General features: G+C 39.2%; 1 non-coding gene across 1 annotated transcript; it reads right to left on the bottom strand.

The window, feature by feature from the left end:
- Positions 1–867: 867 nt before the first annotated feature.
- On the bottom strand, positions 868–974 carry LOC118484509. The gene has a single exon (XR_004873619.1). It is a non-coding gene; the product is annotated as a small nucleolar RNA R71 (small nucleolar RNA).
- Between the last annotated feature and the right edge of the window lie 9325 nt (positions 975–10299).

The following is a 10299-nucleotide window of genomic DNA, read 5'->3' as shown; positions in this document are numbered from 1 at the left end:
GATTTTAAGAAAGTTAGGAATCAACGGCCTAATCATATTTTTATTTTTCTTTAATTTTTTTAGGATTTTTTTTTTTAGATTTTTCAGCTTCTGCAGAGCTCAGCACGGGGCCGTGCCTGGTCGGACACGGGCCGTGCTCAGCAACGTTACTGGCAGTTTTTGCTTTTCAAGTTACAGAAGGCTGACCACGGGGCCGTGTCGGTGCAACACGGGGCCGTGTCCAACTTCCAGTAACTGGGATCTGAAAAACAATCACTGTAATTCCGACCACGGGGCCGTGTTCGCTCAACACGGGGCCGTGGTGAACCTTATGACCGACATTATTTTTTGTTTTTATTGCAGGACTTGGAACCCGACGCCATCTTCGCGTAGTGTATGAGCTCCAGTTCCAATAAAGACATAAAGGAACCGCTAGAAGAACCCGAACGCTTTCTCAGAAAAAGGTTAAAAGCCAAGAACCAAGAGAAGGTTTCGGGTGATACACCCCCAATGGCGGACCAACGTACCCTTATGGATTATCTACGACCCACCGTAGGTAATCTAGGCGCCGCTATCAATGCTCCGAATGTCGAGGCCAATAACTTTGAACTTCGACCGCATTTGATACAAATGCTCCAAAACTCCGCAACCTTCCACGGGCTTGCGGACGAGGATCCTCATCTACATATAACTAATTTTTTAGAAATATGTGATACCTTTCGGATCAATGGAGCATCAAACGACGCCATCCGCCTCCGTATGTTTCCATTCTCACTAAAAGACCGAGCGAAAGCTTGGCTCAACACCCTCCCAGCTGGATCGGTAAACACCTGGGATGAACTAGCCCAAAAGTTTCTATATAAGTATTTCCCTCCTTCTAAAACTGCTAAATTAATGGCTGAAATTAATACGTACTCACAAGAGGACGGGGAATCCTTATATGAAACTTGGGAAAGGTTCAAGGAGCTATTACGCAAGTGTCCTCATCACGGCCTCGCAATATGGCAACAAGTATCCACTTTCTACAATGGATTGTTGCCACACACTAGGCAGACACTTGATTCTAGCTCCGGGGGACTTTTAGGTAATCGACGCCCACACGAAATATATAATCAGATTGAGGAAATCGCTCAAACCAATTTTCAATGGCACACTCCCCGGGGAAATAAGTCTATCGCCCCGGGCGCCCATAAGGTCGACGAAAGGACCTCTTTACAAGCCCAAATCGAGGCCCTTTCTTCAAAAATAAAAAAATTAGAAATGACAAAAACAGTCTCGGTTATGGCTTGTGAAGGGTGTGGTGGGTCACATGAAAATTGGAGTTGCATGAAAGAAACGGACGATCAACAAGAAATGGTAAACTACATTGATAATAGACCTAGGCCGTCGGGTCCTCCAACGGGAACTTACAACCAAGGATGGCGAAACCACCCAAACCTTGGTTGGAGGGAAACCGGCAATAGTAGTAACCAACAGACCCAACGAACAAACTTTCAGCAATCAAGAAATGAGTCACAAAATTTCACTCAACAACAAGGTGGACGAGAAAGGCTCGAAGATACTATATCTCGCCTCGTCTCTGACACTGATAAGAAAAACTCGGAAAGATTTCTACAATTAGAATCTAATTTTAGGAATCAACAAGCTAGCATTCAAAACATAGAAAAACAAATAAATCAACTAGCGCAAAATATTTCCGAGAGACCGCAAGGCGCATTACCTAGCAATACCGAAACAAACCCAAAGGCGCAAGTTCACCTCATCACACTACGAAACCGCATCGTAGGACCTGCAGAAGTACCTCCAGCAACGGAAGAAACAACGCCAACACATCTGCAGGAAAAGGACTCTCCCCCATCACCAGAGCCTACCAAGGCTCCTCGAGTTCCGTACCCCGGTAGGTTAATTCGTCAAAAGACCAATGAGCAGTTCGCAAAATTCGAAAGTCTGTTAAAACAATTGCATGTCAATATTCCTTTTATCGAAGTCCTAACCCAAATGCCTAAATACTCTAAATTTATGAGGGACTTTCTTACACATAAAAAGAAAATTGAAAATTTGCAATTAGTTAATTTAGGCGAAGAATGCTCTGCCCTCGTACTCAATAAACTACCCCAAAAGAAGATCGATCCCGGAAGTTTCACGATTCCATGCTCAATAGGGGAATCACCTGTTCGCAATGCCTTGGCCGACCTAGGGGCTAGCATTAACCTCATGCCCTCATCAATGTTCAAAAGGCTTGGCTTGGGAACCACGAGCCCTACAAAAATAAGCATACAACTTGCTGATCGATCAGTCAAGTTCCCGCAAGGTGTCATCGAGAATGTCTTGGTAAGGGTAAGCAGATTCGTTTATCCAGTTGACTTTGTCATACTCGACATGGAGGAAGACACCGAGGTCCCCCTTATTCTAGGGAGGCCCTTCCTTGCCACAGCACAAGCAGTGGTAGACATGAATGACGGGACACTAACTTTGAGGTATGGGGACGATGAGGTGAAGTTCGGAGTTGGGAAGAGAATAGAGGACGACGACCCGGTCAATTACATGAAGGTTATTGATTCAAGTTTGGATGCCGCTCTCCGACGATGTAACTTGGGAGGCAAGGCACTCCACTCAGAAGATATATAGCCGGGAATCGGGTCTAGCCAAGGACCCTTATAAACGTGGCGCACCACGGAGGCATTCCGCGGATCTATCCTTAGTTTAGTTTAATCTTTTAGTTTTTGCAGAATAAAACACACTCATGGTGGTAATGGATGAAAAAGGGAACGAGAAAAAAATGGAACCATGCACGAAGAACAGAGCAAACCGACAAAAATCTCCATCACAGAAGGCTCAACACGGGCCGTGCCCAACCAACACGGCCCCGTGCTGAGCCCCCTGCAGAAAATCACCCAGTTCAGGTAACTGGACACGGGCCGTGTTCAGCGGACACGCCCTCGTGTCCAGGCTTCTGTTTCAATTCTCTAATTTTTGTTACTGGCACCTGACCACGGGGCCGTGCCCGGTCAACACGGGGCCGTGTCCACGATGCCAGTAACACAAATCTTTGTTTTTAAACCCACTTTTACACATTCTAATCAACCAAAAACTTTATTTTTGGACACATTGAGGACAATGTGTAATTTAAGTGTGGGGGGGATGCTAAAACCTTGAATTTTTGCAAAATCCTAAACACAAGCCTTACACAAAACTCTATTGGAACCGCTAAACACCCCAAATTTTTTCAAAAACCTTTTCATTTTTTTTATTTACTTGTTTTAGTTTAAGTTGGGAATAACAAGTTCTAAAAAGGTTATATTTTTACAAGTTTACAACCGATAGCGTCGTGATAAAAAGAACCAACATAAGAAAATTATGAAACGGTATAACAAGTCTAGTTAAAAATTCGATTATATATGCTTGGTCACATTAAAAACCCATTCCCACAAAAGTGAGTTTTGAGCCTTTATTGAGCATAAAAATACACATATTGAGATTAAATGCTCATTTTTCGTTTCTTGTGTGAATAGCCGCTCGGTCTTTACAAATCTAGAACTTGCCACGACGATACATTCCCGGTCCTTACCAACTTAAACTCAAGTAAGTAAATGATAGAGGCATTAGGACTAACCATTTTTCTTTCAAAACCATTATTTTTTCATTTTTTTTACCTACCCAAAAATCCCCCTAGAAAACCCCTTTGAGCCTAAACCTTTCATTTCATTACCCCAAAAACCATTTTTACCCACCAAAAACCTTTTTCATTTTTCACCCTTTATTTTAGTAACAAGCTCGGTTTTTCGTAAACTCACCCTTTCATGTGACATAAAAAAAAAAATGAAGTCAAAAGAAACAAAAGCTACAAAAGCTTGTTTGGAGAAATACTTCAAAAATAATAAGTCACTAAAAACAAAGTATTTCACGAAAACCGACGCTTGTTACGATTTTCGCCCTTTTTACTAACCACTAACCAACCACCCACCTTTAAACCCAAGCCTTCACCCCAAAAGTCCTCTTGATATTTACAAAGGTAAAAAGTTAAAAAGGAGGAGGATTGATCGCTTGGCAAGCCTATGGAAGACGTAAGTTCCGTGCCGCTCTCGAGTGATTCACTAAATATACACCTTCGGCCGAGTGTTGAGTGATCTCCCGTGAGGTATGTGAACTTGTATATAAATGGGATTTTAATAAGGCATGTTATGCCCAAATAAGTAATTTATCTTATGAAAAGTTCAAAATAAATCATGACGAATAAGATTGTAAATAAATAAAAATAAAACCTATAAAAACCTTGGATTCCCGACACTCTAGGACAAGCTAAAAACTTCTCTTCTACCTATTCCATTTGGGAGTGTAAGCCACATTTAAAGAGTTTTGCTTGAGGACAAGCAAAAGTTCAAGTGTGGGGGTATTTGATGTGTGTAAAATGCAACATATAAATCACATCAATTAAGGCATAAAACTAACCCTTTTTAAGTACTAATGTTGGAAAAAGAGTGTTTTTGTCTTCCTTTTGTATTTTCAGGATGAAATGAGCTCAAAATCACAAAAGAAGCAAAAAGACAGCTAATTCTACCATAAATACAAGAAAAGGAACAAAAGTGGACTGCCCGGACCCTCAACGGCACCTCCCAAGGCAAAGGAGAAGAAACAGAGTCTGAACACGCCCCGTGTCCAGCGAACACGGGGGCGTGCCCAGGAAGCAGCAGAAAAGACAAATCAGTAGAAGCTTCCATTGCTCACCACGGGGCCGTGTCCAGCGAGCACGGGGGCGTGGTGAAAGTACAGCAGGCGCATTAATTGTAATTCGCAATTACAATTAATGAAGAGAGAGAATGTCAGACGGGCACGGAGCCGTGTCCGGCGGATACGGGGCCGTGTCCAGCATTCTGTTCAGCCTATAAATAGAGGAGCTTGGTTTCATTCTCTCTCATCCCTTGGCACACCACCTCTCTCACACTTCATCCACCACCCACCACCACCATAACACCATCATCCACCACCATCATCCATTGTCCATCATAGAGTGTGTGAGTCGTCTCGGGATCCAAGATTGATCGTAAGAGTTCTTGACAATCAAGGCCATGTTTGCCTAAGTCTCTTACATCACTTGGTGAAGACAAGTGTTTAGTATAATACTTTTTATTTTTAATCTTTTGCACTTTTTATTTGGTTTTGTATTAATGACTTTAATAACTAGTTACTTATGTTGAAGGTGATCTTTCCTTATCGTTTGTCCGTGGTGTCTTGGCATTATTTTACTGTCTATATAAAATAAAAGATTTTCACCATTCATATCTCCACGGTCTATATGGAGGTATGTTGGCTACCTGGTCGGGGGTTAAGGGAACGGTTTGGTAAGGGTCTTGCCCTTGTTCAGCGTTTAGAGGTCCTGCTTGGGACCTGGGTCAAATTTAGTAGGATCTCCTTCAATGCCCATAGGTATTGGATGGCGGGGATCCAAACTCTTTGACCCCCTCATAAGTTAACTACTATTAATACTATAACCCGGCTGTTTAGGACTGTATCCCTGCTGACTCAGACTACTTAGCCGAGGGTAACGTCACTGCCAAAAGCGGGGCCTACCATAATTTGCATTAATAACTTAATTCATTATCTTTCAATAATCCGACCCTTTAGGATTGTATCCTTGCTGACTCAAACTACTGGGTTGAGGGTAACGTCGCCTTCAAAAGAGGGGCCTACTACAATAACTAAGATAATCTCTTAAACAAGTGCAAAAGTGCGAAAATAATCAAAGGTTATACTAATACACGTATCGGATCCAAGTGATTCATCTTGTCTATCTGTTTTTATTTTATTTTATTTTTCAGCATTTAGTTAGATTTTATTTTTCTTAGTTTAAAACATTTTTCTAACTTTTTGATTTGATTAGACGTTGAGGATAAACCGGTATTAAAAGCTCTTGTGTCCTTGGACGACCTCGGTATCTTACCAACACTATACTACGTCCACGATGGGTGCACTTGCCCATATGTGTGTTTAGTGTTAGTGAATATCGTGTTTTATAAATTTAAAACTTGGCTAAAAGTGTAAAAAGGGCTTAAATATACATCAAAAATATAACACACTTCACGCACATCAATGGGCATCACCAAGCTCACTTACAGTGTCGTCTGTGTGAATCATGTGGGCGAGTTGGTCACCTGGCGAGTGTTTGTCGAACTAACCCAAACCAAGGTGGTCCAAATCAACCACAAGTCAATTCTGCTCAAGCTCGTTTTCCCCGTGGATCGTGCTACAACTGTGGCAAGATAGGTCATTTCATGAACAAATGCCCAAAACTTGCTAAGACAAATCCAACCCACGGATGAGCAGTTGGCTGATTAGAAGATGTTGTTGTCTTATGCTTCTGTTTCTTTTGTTTTCTTGTAATGTGAAACAATCTGTTTTGTTTATAAATAAATTGTTATTCACAATTCTGATGTACAAGTGTAGTTACATGTGTGTATGGCATTTCTCTATAATACCTACATCAAAGAACCTTGTTCTTTGCAAACTACTTTTATGATTCTCCCTTTCAAGTGACCGCTCATAATTTCCTCGAAAGTTCTAAGTACTCGTTTCAGTCTAAGAAACAAAGTACATAAAATGAAGTGACATTATGAGAAATCGTGCTTTTTCACATCTGTGCCTTTAAATCCCTGGTTAGATAACTAAGGGTATTTTCAAATCTCATACCCATTACGTTCCAATTTTTCAACATGCATAACATAAGTTTTCAAAACAACCTTCATGACTTCAAAAACATTTTATAAATACTTCAAAAACATTTTTAATATAGTGTATTTAGTTAACATATCATATGCATCATTTCGAAAACATTGTCTATATTTTCAAAAACAACCTCCATGATTTCAAAAAAAAAAAAAAAACATTGTCTATGTTTTCGAAAACAACCTTCATGATTTCAAAATGTTATTAATACAGTATAATTACTTATATCAAGTGCATGATTTCAAAAGCATCATTCATGTTTTCAAAAACCTTATATTTTCAAAATTCATCTTGCACGATTTTAAAACATTTTTTTAATATACCTACCTAATACACCTACTTTATGATTTCAAAAGTATTATATATATAAGGTTTCCAAAAACATTAAACACATTTTAGAACCCCATGCATAGTTTTCAAAACATTTTCCTCATACATTGATTTAACCTTCAAATTCCGCTTCATGTGTCGCCTTGGCATATCTAGCATCTCAACTTCATAAGCATTTTTACTTCATGTTTTGACTTAAGCACATCCAGTGCAAGGTTTCAAAACATCTTCAACTTCTAAAATCCATATGGGATCTTCTTATCATTACAATTAGATCCTTGTGCATAATTATCATTCAAATCAGAATCCTTAATTGGATTCCTTGTGTACCTTAATTCGAACATTTCGGTTCCTTGCAATCGAAATCGAATTTCCTATTTAAGATCTTTCTAACTTTATAGTTAGATTCTTGATAATGTTTAAAGCACCAATCAAAATCCACTGATTGGATGCCTGGTGTGCTTTAAATGCATGTGCTCAGTTAGCAGAACAAATTAACAAAATCATGAAAAGTTTAAAATCAAGATAAACAATTTTGTGGTTATGTGACTATGTGTTTATGCATTTTGTGTTTTCTTTTATGCATATTTTGTGTTTTTATATACTCTGGATAATTCGTTATCCAAATCCTCATAGAACCTTTCGTATTTTTATATGAGGGATTCGTAGTAGGATATTCAAAAGGTACTATCTCAAATCCTTAATTGGGCTTCTACGTGATAGTTAAGACCCATGGATTTTATAAGTGCCATTCCATCATTCATAGAGACCCCTTTTAGTGGTCTAGGTCAAAAGATTGATTCAAATTCTGGTTGAGAATGACATGCGATGATATAAGCTGAAAAGACTCCTTGGCGGTCTGGAGATCATTTATTGACTCAATTAAAAAGGACCCCATTATGGTCTAATCAAAATCATCACAGGCTCGTTCATCGTTTTCCTCCCCTACACATTATAAGATGCACTACGTGACTATGCAAGGAATTTCGTAATTATGGATGCATACATAATTATGATGTTCAGTGCACGGAAACAGCGGTAAGACTTATTATGTGTAAGAACCAATAGTGGCAACCATAACAAAATGTGAACAATGTAATAGAGGTACGGTGGACGCACCAATAACGCTTTATATACTTGTATATAAGTGACCCTCTCACGTTGCAAGCATAATGTTATTTAAGGTTACTAGAAGTTCAGGACTCTAACCAGTATTGTTCGATCTTTTCAACTTCATGTCTCAAGCTCTCACAAGTTTCCTCTAAATAAATTTCGGGACGAAATTTCCTGAAGTAGAGGAGACTGTGACACCTGTGTCATTTCGGCCATCAAACAAATACCAAACCAATGAAATATTGTGTTTCACACTTGGTATTTGCATAAACATGTGTATCATTTGCACATATCAACTCTTGTTCGATTTCGGGCTTTAGATCGCTTTCTAGATGGTTATACGCGCACTGATGCGTTAATATAACCAGTTTAATGCAACAAACACTCCGGAATAGTGACATAGGCTTAACATACCCTAAATAACCTTTACATAACTTAGAAATAAGTTTTGGAAGGCCTGGTATGCCGAAATCAAGTTTATTCGCTTACAGGGACCAAATATGACAAACTACGAAAGTATGCCATTCTGAACTATAACGGACATTCCGAAACATGATCATAAGTTAAACACACCGTAAATATCCTTTACATAGCTTAGAAATAGGCTTTGAGGGGTTTGGTGTGCTAAAACAAACTTTATGCTCATTCAAGGACTAAAAGCGTCAAAAAGTGCATAAGTTTGCATTTTCGCGCATAACTTACGTTCTGAATACATCCGGACATCCAAAAGTTTATGTAATCATTAAAATATTTTATTTTAGTGATTGGCATGATAAAATTCCATTCGTCGCGTAATTTGGATCGTTTTTCGCATTCGTTCGTGTTTCGTCGTAATTAACCGAACAACGCAACCGTACGACCAAACAAACCGACATCCGAGATATTTTTGAGCATGTTTCATGTTCCCTATACTTTAAATTCATTTTAGAGCCTTGAAATGGGATTAACGGGGCTTAAACGTGTCAAAAATGCATCAAAAACCATGTTTTGCACATTCAGGGACCAAAATTGACATTCTGCCAAAGTTATCTTGGGAAGGGACCAAAATGAAAAATCTAAATTACAGCTTGTTCCAGCTGTTCCCCACATTTTCACATGGTTTTAATGAAACTATGGGCTCCCATGGTTTCACAAAACCATGGGCACATGTGTACGGATGAGATCGAAGCTCGTTTTACGATGAACGATCTTAACGGTTGTGCAAAAACTATAAATACCCTACCCCCCTTCACTCAAAACTCACACCTTGATCTGATTGCTCTCTAAGTTGAAGTGATTTCACTTCATACCTGAGAATAATCGGGTCAAACTTCCGTTCTTGGACCTTTTGTAAGTCCTCTTTCGTTCTTTTACGATTTTTAGCGTGAAAGTCAAACATTGTTTGGCTTTCAGCTTTGACCAGTTTATGGTTAACATGAAGTTCATTTGAACTTCATAACGTGAGCGTAATCACGATGGTTATAGTCCCTAGCGACTATACCTACTGATTACCACGTTATCTAGGCTCAGTGACGAGTCGTAGTTTCGGCCAAAATGCGTATTCTTGCGTATTTTGTAACCAAACTACTTTTAGTTATCAAAACCGTTTGTTTTGATACCAAACCTGTTTTCAAACTTTTTTTTAAACATGTTTAGCTCGCCACTTTTAGATTTGTGCTTGTCTAGGGTCGTAAGGGTAAGCGATTTAATCAATCGCTTATGCTTACGAACCCGACCCATTTGGTCGATCATTAGGATCCGACCAAACACTTTAGGTGACCATAGTTGTATAGGGAATAACCTTCCGAGGTTATACCTTATGGTCACGACGTTTAAGTAGTTGTATGATAAGTAGTTCTTATGCCTTAGGTAAATTACCAAAATGCCCTTTTTACGCTAAAATTCATTTTAAGCCTATGCAACATAATTTTTAGTATCTAAACTTATTTAGCAACAATATTAAGTATGTTAAGGCATATCTTGCTTGTCATAGGGCTAGTTAGGCGTTTCGAACGCGTTTTACGCGAACAACGCGTTAAAGTAGCATAAGCTACCTAAACGGGTCGTAATGGGGTCATAAGCACTAAGGTTAGGTTTCATTTTAGTATGTAGGCTTTGTTTAACCATATCATATGAGTTCCAATACTCATTTGGTTTACGAAACCTCATACTATCCAA

Source organism: Helianthus annuus, chromosome 11, assembly GCF_002127325.2.
Source record: "Helianthus annuus cultivar XRQ/B chromosome 11, HanXRQr2.0-SUNRISE, whole genome shotgun sequence".
NCBI lineage: Eukaryota > Viridiplantae > Streptophyta > Magnoliopsida > Asterales > Asteraceae > Helianthus > Helianthus annuus.
The sequence above is the reverse complement of the archived record's forward strand: the minus strand, read 5'-3'. Positions and strand labels throughout refer to the sequence as shown.